The sequence below is a fragment of the Haliotis rubra genome, unplaced genomic scaffold (assembly GCF_003918875.1).
Source record: "Haliotis rubra isolate DU_JTF1 unplaced genomic scaffold, ASM391887v1 Scf749, whole genome shotgun sequence".
Lineage (NCBI taxonomy): Eukaryota > Metazoa > Mollusca > Gastropoda > Lepetellida > Haliotidae > Haliotis > Haliotis rubra.
Window position 1 is genome coordinate 380,765 of NW_025767467.1, and position 19,343 is coordinate 400,107.

A 19,343-nucleotide genomic window follows, 5' to 3' on the forward strand; every position below is an offset into this window, starting at 1 on the left:
GTCACAAAGGGACTATTACAAACCGATTACTTCATACTGACAATTACTTACATTTAACTTATATGTAAAGAAATAATCTACTATTAATACCGATTAACAGGACTATACCTGCCCCTCCCCCTCCCCCCATACAACACACATCTCCACTGCCCAGCATGACAATAAATTACAAAGGTGTTTAAGTGCAACGCTTTTCTTTCTGACGATAATCCAACCATGAAATGTATAAATATGACTAATAATTGTTGTTGAAGGGCTACTTGACGATCTGTGTCTCGAGTCCTAAATTACAGGTACACGAGGGAGGATCAGGTAAACACTGTCGCGCACCTGTCAGGTGTTCCCGCGTTCTTGATTAACCCCATTGTGATATGCTCTATCGTACTTATGTATACCCTCATCCAAAACCATCGTTTTAACATCTCTTCGTCCCGACCGAGCTAATGTCGCGCTCCACACAGCCTTTGGACTGTTTAAGATACGTCAACGATGAATATGGCTGTTCAGTGAGACTGTGTGGTTTTATATAGGATGTACGTTTGTTAGTGAAAGATGATCAGCAGCGACAACGGGACCGCTCGTCTGTAAAGAATCTGAAAAGTGTAAACCAATAACTTGTGTAACTGTTTGATTCAGGGCTGGTATAGATGCTCGACTCTCTGTTTGTGTCACCGATGCAATTCTATTGAGCAGTTCTAGGCGGGTGAAACCGGGTGTTACGGACTGCCGGTCGCAGCCATGCTGATTAAAAAGGCTATTAATGTTAAATTGACTGTAGATGTCGGTGAGGGATCTGTCTTATAAACAGTCGCATAATAACGATTATTCGTTACAACTTTGGTTTTGCTATCAACTGGGCTGCCTTTGAATACACGCCATAGGAAGTTATGGTCCCCTACGGTAGTGAGCTGGGTTCGCTGTAGCTGCACATCACGTCATCCGATGTATTGGAGTAGAGGATAGGGGACTATCCACATGACAAGTCATAAAACCAGCCCTGTACACTAACATTAAACAATTAAACAAATATCTCTCACAGTTTTATCTTACCAAAATGCTTCAAATATGTTTTAAGTGCCTCGTATAGTTTCACTGCAAATAATATCATATCACTTTATATAAAAAGAATATGATATGATATAAGCTGCGGACAGGATGGTTTATATGTATTTGCTCAGTGTATCAAGTTAAAATCAAGTAAGGTAGAAATTGATATTTGCCTCTCTTGATTCTAATAGAAACCGTTTCATTTTCCCAACATGAAACATTATTAACGAACAGTAAATACTATATCCATAAAGTTGAGTGTAAAAAATAGCATTCGATGTATGACACAACCTTTCGCGTCGCCCCAATATGGCACAGAGCCCTATACAGGTGATACAATCACAGCTACCTGTCGCGTTCGGCGTTATAATCAGTACACACCTGTTGAGCTGGCTGCGTTGATTGACAAACCCAGGTAAGACTGATAGCGCACGACAGCGGAGCTCCCCTCGCCTGCTCTCCGCTTGTATATCCTATATTAAACTACTTGGACGAGGGTACTTTGATCCCTGGGCGCATTCCTGCCATACAGGCGGAGATAAGGCGTATCTATATTCACCCCGATAAGGGGACTCTACGCCCTCGACAGGGGACAATTTGGGTGGGGACACGTTTTAAAGCTGGAAATAAAAAAAAATTCATAAGCAAAAGTTTCCAGCATTTTGAAAATTAAATCTGTCTCTTATGTTCCACAACCCCGAGGGTGTTTCACACTTTTTCAAAGGTCCCCGTCAGAAATGACATTATTATGACATCTATATGACGCCGGCTGCGGGAAACATTGTAATGAAACAACATATCGCTGTCAGGGATTTCCAGGTTGGATTAGAACCGAATAAAACATAATCTCTCGTACAGTATTCTGTTTGGGATTTTTTTCAAAAGAAAATTGATGGTTCAAGTTTTGTTAAGACCTTTGAACCAGACTTAATATAAGTAAAGTTTAAATCATTAGTTTTCCTCCCCTGCTATCTTCATTCATACAGGATCTGCATTGTGTACAGGGCACAGCAGAGTTGGATAATGATTGTTAAGAATTTGGAAAATGGCATTTAGAAATACTAGTCTCTTACCAAATGAAGAACGGGTTTGCAAGCTCGCGTAGTAAGTTGTTTAGTATAGCTGAATGTACTAATGTCACTTTAACAGAAATATGTTTGAATTTAGAATCCTTGATATGCTTTATACCCGTTAAAACCTTGTCGGACCGTATTATTGGGGGCCCATAGCCTTCCAGATGGCTCTACAAGAAAGGACATGGAAAGTGACATGCTGCAATCATCATTCTTTAATCCGCAACTTGACGGGTCCCAGATTTGGATTAACGGGTCTTTCCTGTACAATCCCTGCCTCAAGCAAGTAAACACATGATGTAATCCATGTTTGCTGAGCACGTCACTCAGATATTATTATCATTTTACATTCTTAAAAAACAATATCAGGCCAGTATATCAGCCACAATAGGTGATCAATGTACTGTGTATATACTCTCACAAATACTGATTATCATACAAAAATGTTTGTATCAGAGTAGCTCTAGATCTGCTCTCAGTTTCGAAAAAACAAAGTCTTCAATTTACCAAGTTTTATGTCAGGTGCTTGTCTAAACGTGTATTCTATTATCAGAAATTGAACGAACGTAAATGATAATAGTTTTGACCCGACACCTAACATTCACTGTCAGTTATGATAGATGGCAATACAGCTCTAGTAGAGATACGCCATAATTACATAGGACTAATTGTTCCCTTAGGTTTATCACAGTTGTATTTACATGTACCGAATACTCTGTATTTGTGAGGTCAATTCATGTTTGCATAATTATCATGCCACCGTTGTCATTATGGAGTAAAACTCCCCCTCAAATAATATAAATATCTTATTCGCACGAAACTAGGAAATGTCAATTTTGAAAAAGATATATGAAATATGGTGACAACAAGCACGCCTTCGGTTTTAAGTGTTAGATCTTTCCTGCACAAATCACCACGAACTTCAAATCAGCAGAACGCCCACTAAAAACTTGAAGTACAAATAACAGAAAAGAACCATCCTAAACCAGTTATCATTAATCATTCAGCTGTCATAGTTTAAAACACATCCATACTGTACGGTCGTGCTCTAACTCGGTAAAAGGTGATATGTTTCTGTAAAAGGAAAACTGTCTGTAGCCACCCGTGTCGATTTATCATTTCAATCTTCCAGAAACAATCTACGGGCCGACCAAGCAATCACCTCATAAACACCTATGGGAAAATTTATTACCCTAAGTGCTTCCAGGCTGAATAATGGCTGTTATGTGTGCCATAGGTGAGAAACTCGAGATTACCTGGGCACAGGTGTACCACCTGGATTTGCACCTGTGATCAATGCTTACCTGACGATTATTAATTGCAAATACAGGGTACTCGGGCTGTGTAGATCGGATGATAAGAGCCCAACAAATATACCCCTCCGCACAAGCCGCCTGCTTTTATGTTGATGAGTTTAAACTATTTGACATGAAGGTAAACAAAATGCTAAATAAATTTGTAACTTTTTTAGAATCAAGTACGTTGCCGAATGATCGTGGAGAAGATACTGGCATTTGAATATGAGTCCAGCTTGCAAGACTGTTGTACGTTAACATTCCCTTACACAGAGAGAGAGAGAGAGAGAGAGAGAGAGAGAGAGAGAGAGAGAGAGAGAGAGAGAGAGAGAGAGAGAGAGAGAGAGAGAGAGAGAGAGAGAGAGAGAGAGAGAGAGAGAGAGAGAGAGAGAGAGAGAGAGAGAGAGAGAGAGAGAGAGAGAGAGAGAGAGAGACGACACGCATACACACGGTTTACTCCCATAACGCAGACCTCCCGAAACGCAGACCTCCCAAAATGCAGATAAAACTAGCACACTAATTAATTGGGCCATGCTGGTCACCCCTAATTAATGAATGGCCTGGTCCACACTATGATAAATATGGAGAACAACAAGGGACTAAGTGAACATCTGTGGAACAATAAAAATATCTGTCCATGTATACCATTTCTTAACAGAAGATAAAGTAATTTATTTCGGTAATTTATTTCGAACGCTTTCTTGAAATCCACGAAAGCACAGTAGAATCTGCCTTTTCTTAGAGTTATATGCTTTTGAACAATGTATTGAAAGATAACTTACACAAAGTGTTCAATAACGATATGCCCCTACAGTTACTAGGTTCATTATTACTTTCCTTTTTATATATAGACATTATAATAGCAGTAGTCCATGCAGCTGGGAAATGACCTTTACACAATATTTGTGAAAACAATAAAGCAAGGTAGTGCAATCATATCCTTAATTTTCTTTAAAACTTCTGTTGGAATACCGTCGTCTCCTGGAGACTTATTCAGTTTAGCATCGTCTGTTGAAGATATAACATCTGCTATTGTTATATCATAAGACAGTTCATCATTAACACAATCAGTATAATGTTCAGAACTATGTTCAGGAATATAATTTCCAGTGTAAGCATCCCACTTCTGGTCACAGCCATCTCGTGATACAGGATTTAATACATCTTTGAAATATGTATGCCATGTCTCTGGTAAAATATTATTCTTATAAGATCGCCTAGATGAATATTTTTTACAGCTTTTACATATTATTCATTAAATAAATATCGACGAAGTAAGGGATCACTTGCTAGATTGTCAAAACTCGTTACGTGGGTGATACAATTTTTCGTTATTAAGGGTACAGCCTACTAATCACGGGTGCAACCAACAATAACAAGTGTTGCTTTAACGGGTCTGCGTTTTGGGAGGTCTGCGTTTTGGGAGGATACCATACACACAAACTGGGATCCATGCACACACACAAACCAACATAGAGTTAAAGTCTCTCTCACATACATACGTCGCTATATCATCGCGATAATCATTCTCACCATACAGACACGGGGCTGTCCCAGCAGAAGGGGAATAGTATCTCTACTATAGTGAGTGAGTTACTATTTAGCGCTGCATCCTCGCTAGTTCAGCCGTATCTCAACCACATTCCATACGTGTTCGTGACATTGTCCAATACCACGCCCGCCCATCTCGACGTATAAACTCGAATATAAGGCTTTTAAAAAACAGGGATCGATCGGAAATGATTTAAAATTTCCAAAATTGTAAAATAAATTCGTTTCTAGAAATATACGTATGAATGTATTTGTATGTTTATGACAGTAGATGCTATCAGATCAGGGATCTTGAAGGACGGTAGCAATAAGATGGGTGACATGTCTGTTTATCACTAGTGCCACAGGTTTTCAAACATTTCAAGCATTCCCCCACTTGAAGTGCATATTGCGCATGAATCTCCCGCTGGAGATTTCCGACAGCCTGACACCCCACTCTTGCAATGGGGAATGGGGAATCGTGACCCGTGACCAGCCACTATTACCTCCGTTGCTACCACGTGGCCGTGGAAATGACGTGCATGTAGACCATTTCTCGTACTCCAGGAGAGTGTTTCTCTTGTCAATGACCTCAGACTACCTAGACGGGTTCGATTCCCAACATGGTTTGTGGTACCTGTTCTATAGTCTGCTAAACACACAGTCTGTTTTACATTTTGGCCACAGCACGCTGATGTCGGCCAGTTTCCAGCACGTTGCAGACACAGGTCGCCAGTTTTACACACAAACAATGCATAAACAAAATGTGTTTTGGTCAAAGCTTTACTTACACTATACTTACTTTACTTATCGTTGTTCTATTCTTGTTATAAATAGCACTGTTTGTGCAGAGTATAAACCAACATTATCTAAACAATTCAGATTCCACCAGATGAGGATCTAATGATATTTTTTCGAAAATATATTGTCCAAGACGCAAAAGTAAGACTGTGGTAGTTATACGTCAGTCCATAAATATATCACAAAAATGGATTTCACACGTTGCGATTTGTCAGGAATCGAACCCTTTGAAGTGAACACTTTGCACGCTTGGCTACACCACCACCCATACTCACGTATATCTAGGGTACACAATATATAGCAATATTCATATACATATTTCCAAGGAACATATTTACGCATGATCGTCAATATTGATAACACCATACGGAAAAAGTGTTTTTAAGTGTGTCTTTCATATTTCCATATTCATGTTTTATCCTTAAAAATCTCGAAACTAAAAGTCTTTCATAGAAATTCCTGTATGAACTATCTGATATACACATACACGGCTTCTAAATCATTCATTTCCATTCAGTGAATACACAACCGCCAATGGCCATAGTATGTTGGTATACATTATGCATCAATATTTCACTCGAATGGCCCCATCGTACACACACAACACAAGGACTTGACATCAAGAGTTTCATCAATCAAGATAAAAGTACACGTTTCTCCTCAGATATTAAACATTACTTTCCTTGCTATCTTTGCATTGGCCTCTGTAAAATATTTTGACAAATTATTCGTGCGATATGAATCCACTATCAGGAGTCTATCACAGCACTGCGGGGAGAACATCAGAACGCTGTGTGGAGCTCGCATCGTCGCTAACATGGCGACCACGACGAGGGAGAAGTCATTTTTCTTGTAACGGTTATCTTGTTGACAGACGTTACACATTATACGCGATATATGTGAGCTGTATGCCATGTAAATAGCCGTAAAGCCGATCTTTGTCCATGAATAATCAACGCACCCTAGAGACTGTGTTTATTCTTCTGTATGTCGCTGTGGCATTTCGAAAAAGGTAATATTTTATCAAAACGAGAGTGTTGAGCGTGATTCTTTGAAAATGAAACAATGAAAAACAACTTGAGAAAGCAAAATGTATTAACACGTCTTTCAAATTTTGAAAATACGATGTGATTACTTGAAGTGTGATGTAATTCATGCGCTTTCAAATACATTTAAAACACTAATTCAGTATCACTCCGCAATAAATGAACACAGTTCTAGATGTAGCCCAGAAAATATGACTTCCTTGGACCCATTACACAAAGCAGTCGTACAGACCGAAGGCTGTCATGAGTCTTTGTCTCAGCTTGCCCTTGAAACCGGACCGTGGTCACTCTTACCATGCAGGGAAAGACCTCTACTTGCTATATGGCATTTCCCATTTATCGGAAAACTGAGACATTTAAAATATTTTATATGAGAACTAAAGAATGTCCACAAAACAAACGCCGTTTAATGTGTATAACATGGTTTTTTAGGTATGACAATCAGCCTACGTCATTTCGTCTGTTTGTGACGTTAACCTTGACACGTTTCCGCGTGCAGTTATCGCTCCTGTCAAAATCAACACCGCGCGTGTATTTCTTATTACTCGAATATCATCCAGTGAGCAGAGCGGTGTTTGTAATTACTGGTGTGATACGGCGTGTTACTGCATCTCCCGGCGTATATATCACATACCGTATCGACACATGAGCGAGCACCTCAGTCAGGAATGCTTATGCAGCGCGTGCTTACCCCCGCCAATCTGCAGGTGCGAGGCGGGCATGTTTGTTTCGTGTTTTACGAATCACGCGAACGTATGCCGACAGGGGGTTTCATTATTACACAGTACAACTTTCTATTGGAAGTGTTCTATTTTCTTGCTAGTCGCCGCACTCAATATTCCAGCTGTATGGCGTCTGTAAATAATCAAGTCAGGACCAGACAATCCAGTGACTGACTTTATGAACGGGATACGATGACATGCATCAACATGGATTGCTGAAGACCAGTTCTAAACCGGATCTTCACGGTCTCCATAAGAAATGTACAACACCATTGCATTCACGACTTGGAATCGGTTCCATCCATTAAAACCTATTATATTGTTGATGTTCTTTGTCACGAGGTTTTCAATATATACGGCAAAGATTTTTTGTTCATTCTAAAAAAAATAAATGTTCAAATTTCCGAGAACTATGGAATGGAAGTGGTCAGTTTGAAACAAGCGCCGTACAGCCCGAACTATCCGCTTTCCGACTGGTAGATGTCGATTTCTAGTTATTCATTTCACTGAGCGGTCAAAGTTTGCAAAAGTCGTTCTGATGTCACTGTAGCGGTACAACCTCTAATCCTTTATAAATTGTAGCTTGAGCTAAGATCTAAATTTAATGACATTGCAACGCAACAGATCGAGTGAGAAGGGTTTAACGGCGATTCAAGGATCATTGCGCCAATAAGACGGTCATGCACTGGATCTGTTTAACACTGTTAAAACATCTTTGAGAGCCATTTTAGAAGTTGTATAGATGAAGGAAAACCAGACTTGCTTGATAACGGTGTTAGTAGCCTACCTACACAGAAACGTCGCACTCATTGCAATATAGAAGTTGACTATCCATAGATCTTGGTTTTCCTGTTAAAACATGCTAGCAGGGATATGGTGCTGGAAAACCAAAACATATATGACTGGTTTTGAACCCTGGACCAGCGCTGAGAGAGTATTATACCACTTGACCTCAGTCACAAATCCGGAAGTGCGTTGTATAAGGGTTGCTTATGAAACCGTTGCCATTTCAAACCCTCTCAACCAGTCAACAAATTAACATTGGTATCAATTTCGTGAAGAAGACAAGTACAAGATTACAGCACACTGCTGAATAATATTACCATCCCAGATTTCACTAACCGACATAACTGCCGTTTAAATGGTAGTCTTTAATAAAGATGATTATTTCAGCCTTAAACTACACGCCATGGCGCTATAACAATTCAAATTGTGACATCAAAGATGGCTAGATAGGGTGTAATTCATACAGATCAAGTTAACCAGTGATATCATTTCCTCGTCTAAGTAGGCGAGTGTCGTGACAACACTGCATTCGGTTACCACAATCACGTTTAAGCCAAATAGACCTGAAACAATCAGAACGTTAACCGACCACGAGTAACGTGAAGTCAATATGGCTTCCTTACGGGTGAATTCCTGCCGTCTTTTGGGGACATGGGCAATGGCGGATCCAGAAAGAGAAGAGGGGTTGCTGCTGTTAGGGGGTCGAACCCCCCTTTTGAAAATGACTTAAGATCACATTGAAGATTTGTTTTTGCGTTCGAACACCCTGAACCCCCTCCTTTCAAAATTCCTGGATCCGCCCATGCATGGGGATTGTATATTATGAAACAAATCACAAGAATTATTATATTATATTAATTTCAATGTAGATGTCCGTGGGTAGAAAGCGACGCTTGGTGGTACCCCTTGAGTCTTGTGAATCAGTCACTGACCTGGTCACGTGTCAGCTTCAGGTCATGGTGGTTCAAATTCCACGCCATTATCTTTCGTTTGGCAGGTACAGAATACGTCATTGTCTCTTCAAATACAGCCACAGTAGACGTCATTGTCTCTTCTCGTACAGCTACAGTAGACGTCATTGTCTCTTATCGTACAGCTACAGTTGACGTCATTGTCTCTTCTCGTACAGCTACAGTTGACGTCATTGTCTCTTCTCGTACAGCTACAGTTGACGTCATTGTCTCTTCTCGTACAGCTACAGTTGACGTCATTGTCTCTATTTGAAAAGCTCTTGCTCAAACGAATTGAAAAATAAATTGCTTAAATCAAATCCGGACTTTCCTGATAAGTTACAATTTGATTTCGAAAAGAGCATGGAGCCATAATGTCTGTGTTTACTCTCATGGAGAGTATACAATACTATAACCATAGAGATTCCCCTGTCTTTACAGCCTTTCTCGACAATGCAAAAGCATTCGACAGAATTTGGCATGATGGTTTATTCAATAAGCTTCATGAACTTGGTATGAGAGGTAATACATGGAAACTCTTACATCACTGTTATACCAATAGCCAATCATTTGCTGCATACCACGGCGAGAGGTCAAAAATGTACTTGGTCAAACAAGGTGTTGGACAAGGGAGGGTTATATCCTCTTGGTTTATTTCTAATTTTTATTAATGACCTAATTACATCTTTAAGAGAAGCTGGCTTTGGTATCCGTGTCTTTGGTATGGACGTTCCAACTGTCTTGCTTGCTGACGATACTACACTCATAAGCACATCCCCTAATGGCCTACAGGCATCACTTGATATTGTCTCTTCATACGCTTCTAAATGGCGTCTAACATGTAACCCATCAAAAAGTACCATCATCGTTTTTAGCAAAAGAAAAGGCTCTGACGTAAACGTCCACTGTAGCATTGGTAACATCCCAATCCCCTTATCAGAATCTACCGTATATGGGGGTGTACTCTTTACAAGTAACCTCTCAACAAAAACTAGAAGTGAAAAGTATTGTCAGAAAGCAAGACAGAATGTAAACTCACTTAGATCTATTGGACTGAATTATTCTGGCCTACATCCAATCACTTGTGTTAAAATATGGCTCAGAATGATTCTTAAAACTAGTTTCTATGGCTGTGAAGTATTACCAAACATCAAAGTCCAACAGGCTGACACCTTTGAACAAACACAAAGATACTTTGCTCGTCTTGTGCAAGGTCTTGGTAAGAGGTCATCATCAATATCTACCATTGCAAATTTGGGATTATGGTCACTAATTGGGTATATCGATAAATGTAAACTGCTATTTCTTGGGCGACTATGTAACACTGAGTGTAACAACTTTTTAAAACAGATCTTTTGTGCTGCTATTACAACTTCAGTAAAATCTAACAACATCTGTGATGATCTTTTAACAATATCGGAAAAGTATAATCTAAATACATATGTTGACAGTTATCTTGCCCAAGGCATATTTCCTCCAAAACGTGTATAGAGAAGAATTGTAAATGCTACTGTATAGTTATGAAGAACAATTATGGCGATCACAAACTCTCTATCGTTCAAACATGTCATTCTCATCAACAACTCATACTACACTCTCTTATCATACTCTCTGGCAACTGGCATATAAACACCCTAATTATAAATCTTTCTTGCAATTTTGTGTAAAAATATTATCAAGAGGTAAAATCTCAAAAGAGTGTGCTCTTTGTAATAAACAAACCTTTGACAATGATTTCCATATGCTTCTCCACTGTGAAAACTTAATACAACAACGAAATGATTTCTTTGCATACTTAATTGATAAACTTGATGTTGAAACTTACGTAAAATTTGAAATGCAAGGTGAACAAGATATGTTGTCACTTCTCTTCGGAGCAGAAAACGACTTTTATAACTCTATAGATTCAACACTATGGGAAACCATACTGTTACGCTTTTCTTTGTATGTATATGACCTGAAACCTCACCTTGTGAACTGTTATACAGAATGATTCTCTTCATGTCATAAATTTCTGTACATATGTCTCTAAACATCCAATTGTCAATATTCATGTAGGTGTTGTAATAATATGATGCTTTTGTTTGTAATCTTCGGTAACTACTGGAGGAAATACAGACTGTCTCTCTCTCTCTCTCTCTCTCTCTCTCTCTCTCTCTCTCTGTCAAGCAAACATCTCTCTCTCTCTCTCTCTCTCTCTCTCTCTCGATATGTTCTCTCTCACACAGGTACACGACGATTAAATACAAGCAAAGAGAAACGACAGTACAGTGAAAAAAAGCGACAAGGCTAAAAGCTTCCTCTCTTGTTTTCCCTCCACTATGTGTTGCAGGAGTTAAAGGCAGTGACAGATTGAACACCGTCACAGGTCCTGGAGGTTTCCAACGTCGGCAGGGACGACGCGGGATGGGAGTTGTGTGTCAGTCTATGGTGAACCCCCGGGTGTGGGGAAAGGTCAGTGTTAGACAATCACTTTGTAATCTACGGCAATCACACTGACACTGTTCCCTCTCATCTAAACCTTTGAACTTCTAACACTTGACTGCCTGTCTCTCACAGACCCAACTACCGTCTGGTGACATCACGGTAAATTATGGAGCAAGTGTTACCGGGGAGGGGAGATAGGGGTGGGGAACTGGGGCGTAATAGTCGCCTGGGAGCGTAATAATCACATATACATCATTTGTAATATCGGTGTTAAAGAGTTCACTTCAGTGCAGTGATATTACATAGTTAGGGTTATGTCCCTTTAAATCACATCGGATGCACTGGTTTGGTTACTAAAGTAAATCCGTTTGCGTATTATGATGTCCGTATGTCTCTCAGCGTTTCAGAGGTATACCGAATATGTCTGTCACTGTACTAAGGCAGGTCTGTTGGTATAACAGGGTACAGACTAGGCCAGGCCGTGTTTGCACGTGTCATACACGTTATCACAAAGTACTGTACTCACACCTGCAGCTGCACGTACAGTCTCTGAATATATGTAATTTTGATAGTAAGAAATAACCCCATTTATATTGAAAAGGAGCCCCAGTGAGATGGGAGATTCTAACCTGAGGAAATCTAGACTTGCTTCATTTATGACTTTAGCATTGCAGGGAGGGCTAGGTAGTAGGGCAAATAATGAGGTTCCGGGACTGTGAGACAGACATGACGTAAGGCACCGAGACACAGAAGAAATGAAACATGGAATCTTCTTTATTCGCGACCGAAGAGCAGCAGAATGAGTATGTGTCGCATAGCTACAGATACAAGTCTTCTAGATTACTTTGCCGCCACAACGTAATGCAACAGTTTTTAAATGGAAATTTATTCATTTGAAGACAAATTGTAATACATATTTGCGGGATCTACCCCATTGCGGAAGGCACAACATAGATGTGACTGAGAATGTTCAGAACACACCACAACAACCTCTGACTTAACACACACAACAACTGCAAGATTCCCCTTCCATCTTGTGTATGCCAATCCAACGCGCCCCGTTAAAAATAAGATATACATCTATTTGAAATATTTTACCGCTGAGGCTAAATCGAACACGTGCAGGGTAAAGGAACATAGCACCGCTGTAAAGGTCTGGGTTTGTCTGGAAACTTCGCAATATCAACTCGTGAATCACGACACATGCTGATCAGAAATTCAATCCTGTTATAATTGCATTCACTCGTTCCTGCGAAAGGAGATAATAAATTAAGATGTTCTTTTTGTGGGTATATCAAAATTGCGCTTCGGAAAATATAACGAAACGAAGGTTTTTAGTAGCATGTATCAAGGGGGAAAACTGAAACGGAAATAGGGGACGGCGAGGGATGCGGGGAGGTGGAATATGAGCGAATATCAAACTGTATGCTGATGTATCGCACAAGTTGGAGCTTTTTTCACTTCCCGACAGTTTTTCTGCGCCAACAGCAAAAGATAAGAACACGCGAGTATCGAATCGGCTGGCTGATTACAAGATTTGATAGAAAGGCTGCTCTCTGGTATACGATAACATTCGCTGAATGAAGGAGTAACAGTCTCTGCTGATAGATTTGTTATATTTGGATATATTTTTTTCAGCCTCGTTCAGGTACCACGAGATTTATGACGTATGACAATGGATCGTAACTCCGTCGGCGTTGCATTGTTTTACACACTGAACTGTTAGATAATAGTGCGATATATGCTGTTCCGAGATGAAAGATGGTTCACAAGGCAAAGTAGATCTGAACCTCTGGCTGACGATGTCACCGACTTTTTGCAAGCAATGAAAACTGACACGGCTTGTGTTATCGTCGTTAATATGACGTCTTTATTTGCTTTTGAGATTGGCTTCTTGTAAAACTAGGAATGTTGAAAGTGACGAAAAGAAGGAATAGTGCGTGCGTATCCATCTGTTTTTGAAAATAAAAAATGCTTTACAAATCGTCCATTATCTGCAGTAATGTCTGAGATGGGCGGATAACGGCCTGGAGGATGGCTATAACATTTAAATGTGAATGATTAAACACGTGTAAAAGGTGTCTTGTATATATCACCATATGTGTAGGATCTGCATTAAACATTAACAACGAAAGAAGTATTACTGATATGTTTCCTTGACTTTCCAACAAGTCCTGTCACTGTCACTGAATACCATGTTTTATAATACCACATTTTTTCATACCTTTAAAAAGAAACAAGTCATTTTCCGTGTTGTCCTCTAGTATGGGAACACTGTAATGTCCAATCACTTTTACCGATATACCTACTCGATCCGATCTATTTCTAAGCACTATTAGATGTTTTAGAAAATATGCCACGCAATACTCTGCTGTATCAAATTACATCAAGATATTTAAAAACACCAATCGCATTAAACACATCCAAAATGTTTCTGTTTTGATAGTACTCCCGGCCTGGAGTACATCAGGCGAATATCCTGAACATGTATTAAACGTGTGAAACAGCCCTGTGAAACCTAATGCATATTAATGTTTCGCCCGCTGTGGTCGTGATTCTACCTTGAGAAATGCGCACCTCTTTGTCTAGAAACCACATAATGTAAGTAATCCACGGACATTTGGAACAACGTAATGAAACAAAGCATTTTGCCGTTGTGCCGGCTCGTTCTTCAAAGTGCCAGAAACAGGTCTCCAGCAAAAATGTGGAAAAACAGATTGAATAATTCAGAGAAATATCACTGTGTTGTATTAGAAGGAATCTTCTGGCGTCAGCTAGGTGCAGTCGCAGTCAGAGACGGGCACGCTGACAACCACAAAGGCAGAAAACATTTAAAATTTGAATGATTTTCACAAATTACACGAAATGTCACCACTTAATAATTTATCTTCCGTGTCGTAAATTTTGGTCACTTATGAAGGGAACGTCTAATAGGGAAAGTCTATTTTTCTTATAAATATTAATATTTTTTAAATTTCAATTATCATTTTTGTAATTCAAATGAGTACAATCAAGTTAATGTTTGTGACGATTTCCTGTTGTAGAACATTTTAACTAACAATAAAAACATCATTGGAGGGAACTAAGATTAAACATTGCAATAAAAATAACGTACATACGGGTTGATCTGAAGGGAGGAATGTCACAAGTTCAAGTGCTCGAGCAGTGAAAGGTAAGATACGGGTTAATTCTACATCCTGTCCACACCGGAAGGGCAGAAATCATAACCTGTTGAGCAGGAGCTTCGTGGAGCCGAATTCGCCGAGACTTGAATTGGGCGTTATTTCAGATAAATGTTTCTCACTCGTCAGTGCCGTCTTTATGAGTAGTTGAGAGTGTATCTTAACCCGAAGTGTGAAGTTTACGACACAGACTCTCTTTTATCATACGCTGCAGCGACCTGAGCAACGCGCGGTTAATACTGCCGAGATAAACACTACGAGGTGTTCACCGGGGATGTTATCAAGATGGGGAAAAGTGATATATTTTATTAAAATATATATGCTCGAAAATACGATGACTTCTGATAAACTGTATATGTTGCCCTGCTTATCTTGTTCCAGACTGACGAAATTGGATTAACAAATGTTTTAGCTTTCACCCTCAATGTCATTCCAAAGAAATCCTCCTTTGATTTATTCACCGTTTCAACTGGAAATCTTTGCATTAGTAGATATTTTTTTTAATTTCTACTCGTATAAATGGTAACTGATGCCATCATATGAACAATATTATTTTGTTCGTACCTCTTTTTGCATGTACTTCATTACAGTGATTTATTATGACATACACATACTAATTATATGAAACTGGGAATTTTTCATTTCAGTTCTAAAAAATGTAACACACAAATGGCATATTTACCTTTTGTTGATGGATCTAGGATTCATGTTTTCTCTATATTCCCTTTATTCCTGGAATTGCTCATGTTGTGGAATATTCCTTCAATATTGGCGCTACAGGCAACCGCGTAACTGTCGGAATAAATCCTTAGCACGATGTGAATTACTCTAACGTGGGGATCGTTGGGCCCTCACATATATATACATTAACAGATGGGTAAATAAGCCCCTAACAAAATTACTCTCCAAACGACGAGACCAAAGCTTCGCGCCAAGCGAGCGATATCGTCTGCTTGTCGAAAATCTCATCTGCTGTGCAGTATTGGAAGAGAAGCAGACGAGTTGTGATGGGTGTTTGACAGATTCAGATCGAGATTGGAGAAATAATGACAACGGCATTGCATAATTACTACTATTTATCGCCGACTTTGGGGAAGATTATGACTGCGCTGAGCCGGAGTGAGTTATAATAGCTAACGAGCGAGATGAAGATATCTCCGCGGGAAGGAGGGAGGGAAGGAGGGGAGATGGGTGACAGTGAGGGTCGAAGGAGGGTTGGGGAAGAAGAAAGAGCACGGATATGGGGAGGGACGGATAATACGTTTCGGATTTGAGGTTTGGGATACATGTGAAGGGTGCGAGTAGGAGGGTTGTGAGAGATGCGGCAGGGTTTGCGATGTTGAGGGATAGGAAAAGAAGATCTACAGTGAACAAAATACGTAGTTGTTTGGGTGTGGTCGAGAGAGAGTTGCCAGGCGACGGGAGGGAGACACGAGATATACAGAGGGAGGTTGAATCACAAAGAAACCAATATCATTTGCCTCCTGAACTGATAAATGAAATATTTCTTTCGAGCTGGTTGCTGTCCTGTTACAATGTGTAACTGCAAGCAGTGATGAACTGACGAGGTTCTAGCACAATCGGACGGTTAGGTGACAGCCAGGTGCTTTGTGTGTCAGCACTGGCGTGTTTTTATACGTACACGTGGAGCCATCAGTGTGACGGTACCATCGCATCCCGCCTTGGAGGATCCTGACAAATGAGGACGTGGAAACAATCAGTTGTTGATGACATTGCCAGCCTCGCGATACACGTGTCCAGTACTAGCACAGCATGGGTTCGAATCTCTGATGATCTAAGTAATAGGCTGGGGCCAACAGAGTAGGGTTTACATTGCAGTACTGATTAGGATTTACATCCAAGCAAATATTAGGGTTACATTGAAAAATTGATTACATATAAATTCAAGCACTGATTAGGGTGTACATTCAAACACTGATTATGATTTACAATCAAGCACACATCCCTGATTTAGATCTACATTCATGTACTGATTTGGATTTACTATCAAGCATAGATTTACATTTAAATTCAAGCGCTGATTATGACTGACAATCTTCACAGTTTACGGTTACATTCAAGCACTGATTAGGTCTGACATTCTCTCAGTTTACGGTTAGATTCAAGCACTGATTAGGACTGATATTCTTCACAGTTTACGACTATATTCAAGCACTGATTAGGACTGATATTCTTCACAGTTTACGATTACATTCAAGCACTGATTAGGACATGACATTCTTCTCAGTTTACGGTTACATTCAAGCACTGATTAGGACTTACATTCTTCACAGTTTACGGTTACATTCAAGCACTGATAAGGACTTACATTCTTCAAGCACTGATACAGGACTGATTACTTACATTCACAGTTTATGGTTACATTCAAGCACTGATAAGGACTTACATTCTTCACAGTTTATGGTTACATTCAAGCACTGATAAGGACTGACATTCTTCACAGTTTACGGTTACATTCAAGCACTGATAAGGACTGACATTCTTCACAGTTTACGGTTACATTCAAGCACTGATAAGGACTTACATATTTCACAGTTTACGGTTACATTCAAGCACTGATAAGGACTTAGATTCTTCACAGTTTACGGTTATATTCAAGCACTGATTAGGACTGAGGTGAGGTGGGGTGAAATTGGGTTTAACGTCGTGCCTGAGAATATTTCGCTCATATGACGACGTGAATGCTTGTGTATGTGTAAGTGCGGCTGCTTGTACTAGCCCAGGCTGAAGCTGGTTTAATAGTGCTAGCCCACTGAGACACCATGACGCAGTGAAGCATGAATACCCCACTCAGACACATTATACTGACTCCGAGCCGACCAGTCCTTGTTGTACCCATTAATGCCGAGCGTCAGGCAGGGACCAACAAGTACCATATTTTAACGTCGTTTGGTATGACGCGGTCGGGGATCGAACCCGCGACCTTCCGCTCTCCGGGCGGACGCTCTAAGATTAGGACTGAGAATGCTAATCTCATTAGTGTATAGTAATTCTATCCTTTAAAGAGGCAAGTCTAGATAAGTGGACAGACCCCAATCCGTTAGAGGAATATTTATATTTTATAGAAATTTTCATTTAAACTATTAATTATTACCTCAGAGACTTGTGCAAGGACTGACAGTCTCCACAGTTTACGGTTACACTAAAGCACGGGATACTGTTACAACCCAGCACAGAGAAGCGTTAATCAAACAGTCATTATGATATGTACATTTCAGAACAAATTAGGATTTACGTTCTAGCACAGATGTACCAGTGGTCTGTGATGAAATATAACTTTGGATTATGACTAATTAGTTCTAAGTAGAGAGTGGAAAAGTTACCTGAGTATGTAAATGCCGCTCTGTTAATGGTTCATCTTCTATGTGTAGTTCATAAGTACATACACAACAATAGCCTTGTGGGGAGATGACACATCGAAGTTGGAAAGCCCGAGTAGTGAGAGATACAGTGAATCTATCATGCTGCCACTGTCTTTAGTATAAGATACCAAGTCTTTACATAAGATAAGATACCAAGAACAGGAGGCCAGTGACGAATGTGGGGAGTAATATTTTGTGTCCTTCGCTGTGACGAATTTAAGTGATCTATTGCTAAAAGCGGCGAAAACCCCTCTAAGCTACTCATCCAAACTAGAATAAACCCTACCTAGTCTAAAAAAACCAGTAACACCCACCCGACTTCGACCCGACCCCCACCTAACCTCCACCCGACACCACCCACCCTAGCACCACAGAAACCCCACCAGATCCCCACCTACAGCACTGCACCCAACCATACCCATGGAACCATTAATCCGTGTAGGTAGATTTCTACCCTCATACCCGGTAGACAGTCCTGCATCATCCATACTGCTTTAAGCGTCTAACTGCACTGACAAAGCCAGCGATCTACATAATAGGTTATACGAGGAGGGACATTTACGAGTGTCAGCACAAATTATCACTGTGGCTGCAGTCATATCTGAATCCAGTATCTTCACACACCTGATTTACGATTTTTAAAGCTCAGTTTGTTTGGTTTTCAATGATCCACATTAATCCCGCCGTACCGTCACAAACATTGTAAACCTTAGCAATAAAAGTTGTCTTCAAAGTAACTGTCTCGTCAGTGTCGGCTTCATGACTCGTTGTCGCTATCATTACGTCGCAGAAAGAATATTGTCGCGAGCGCCCGTTTTGAAAATGCGCCAACGTTTGTCATCTAAATCATCACTATTCACTCAGTTAGGGCGATACACTGTGTTACAGAAAGGGGTTTTCATGTAGCCAGTGATGGTTGTAGTTTATGGCAAACTGTAAATTACAAGTAAGAAAGAAAATGCTGTATAATAACATCACCTGTTGCAGGGGCTTCTCAAGGAGGAAGGACATCGAAGAAAGGAAGGAAAAGAAAGAAAGTTGTTTTTTAACATCACCTGTTGTTATAACCCCTTGCAGAGCCATACACCTTCAGACCAATTG

The 19,343-nt window shown here is 40.1% G+C and overlaps 1 long non-coding RNA gene across 1 annotated transcript; it reads left to right on the plus strand.

Moving 5' to 3' along the window:
- The first annotated feature begins 1,380 nt into the window (after positions 1-1,380).
- Positions 1,381-13,665, plus strand: LOC124260043. The gene is made up of 3 exons (XR_006893987.1): positions 1,381-1,462; positions 11,583-11,704; positions 13,316-13,665. It is a non-coding gene; the product is annotated as an uncharacterized LOC124260043 (long non-coding RNA).
- Positions 13,666-19,343: the final 5,678 nt, after the last annotated feature.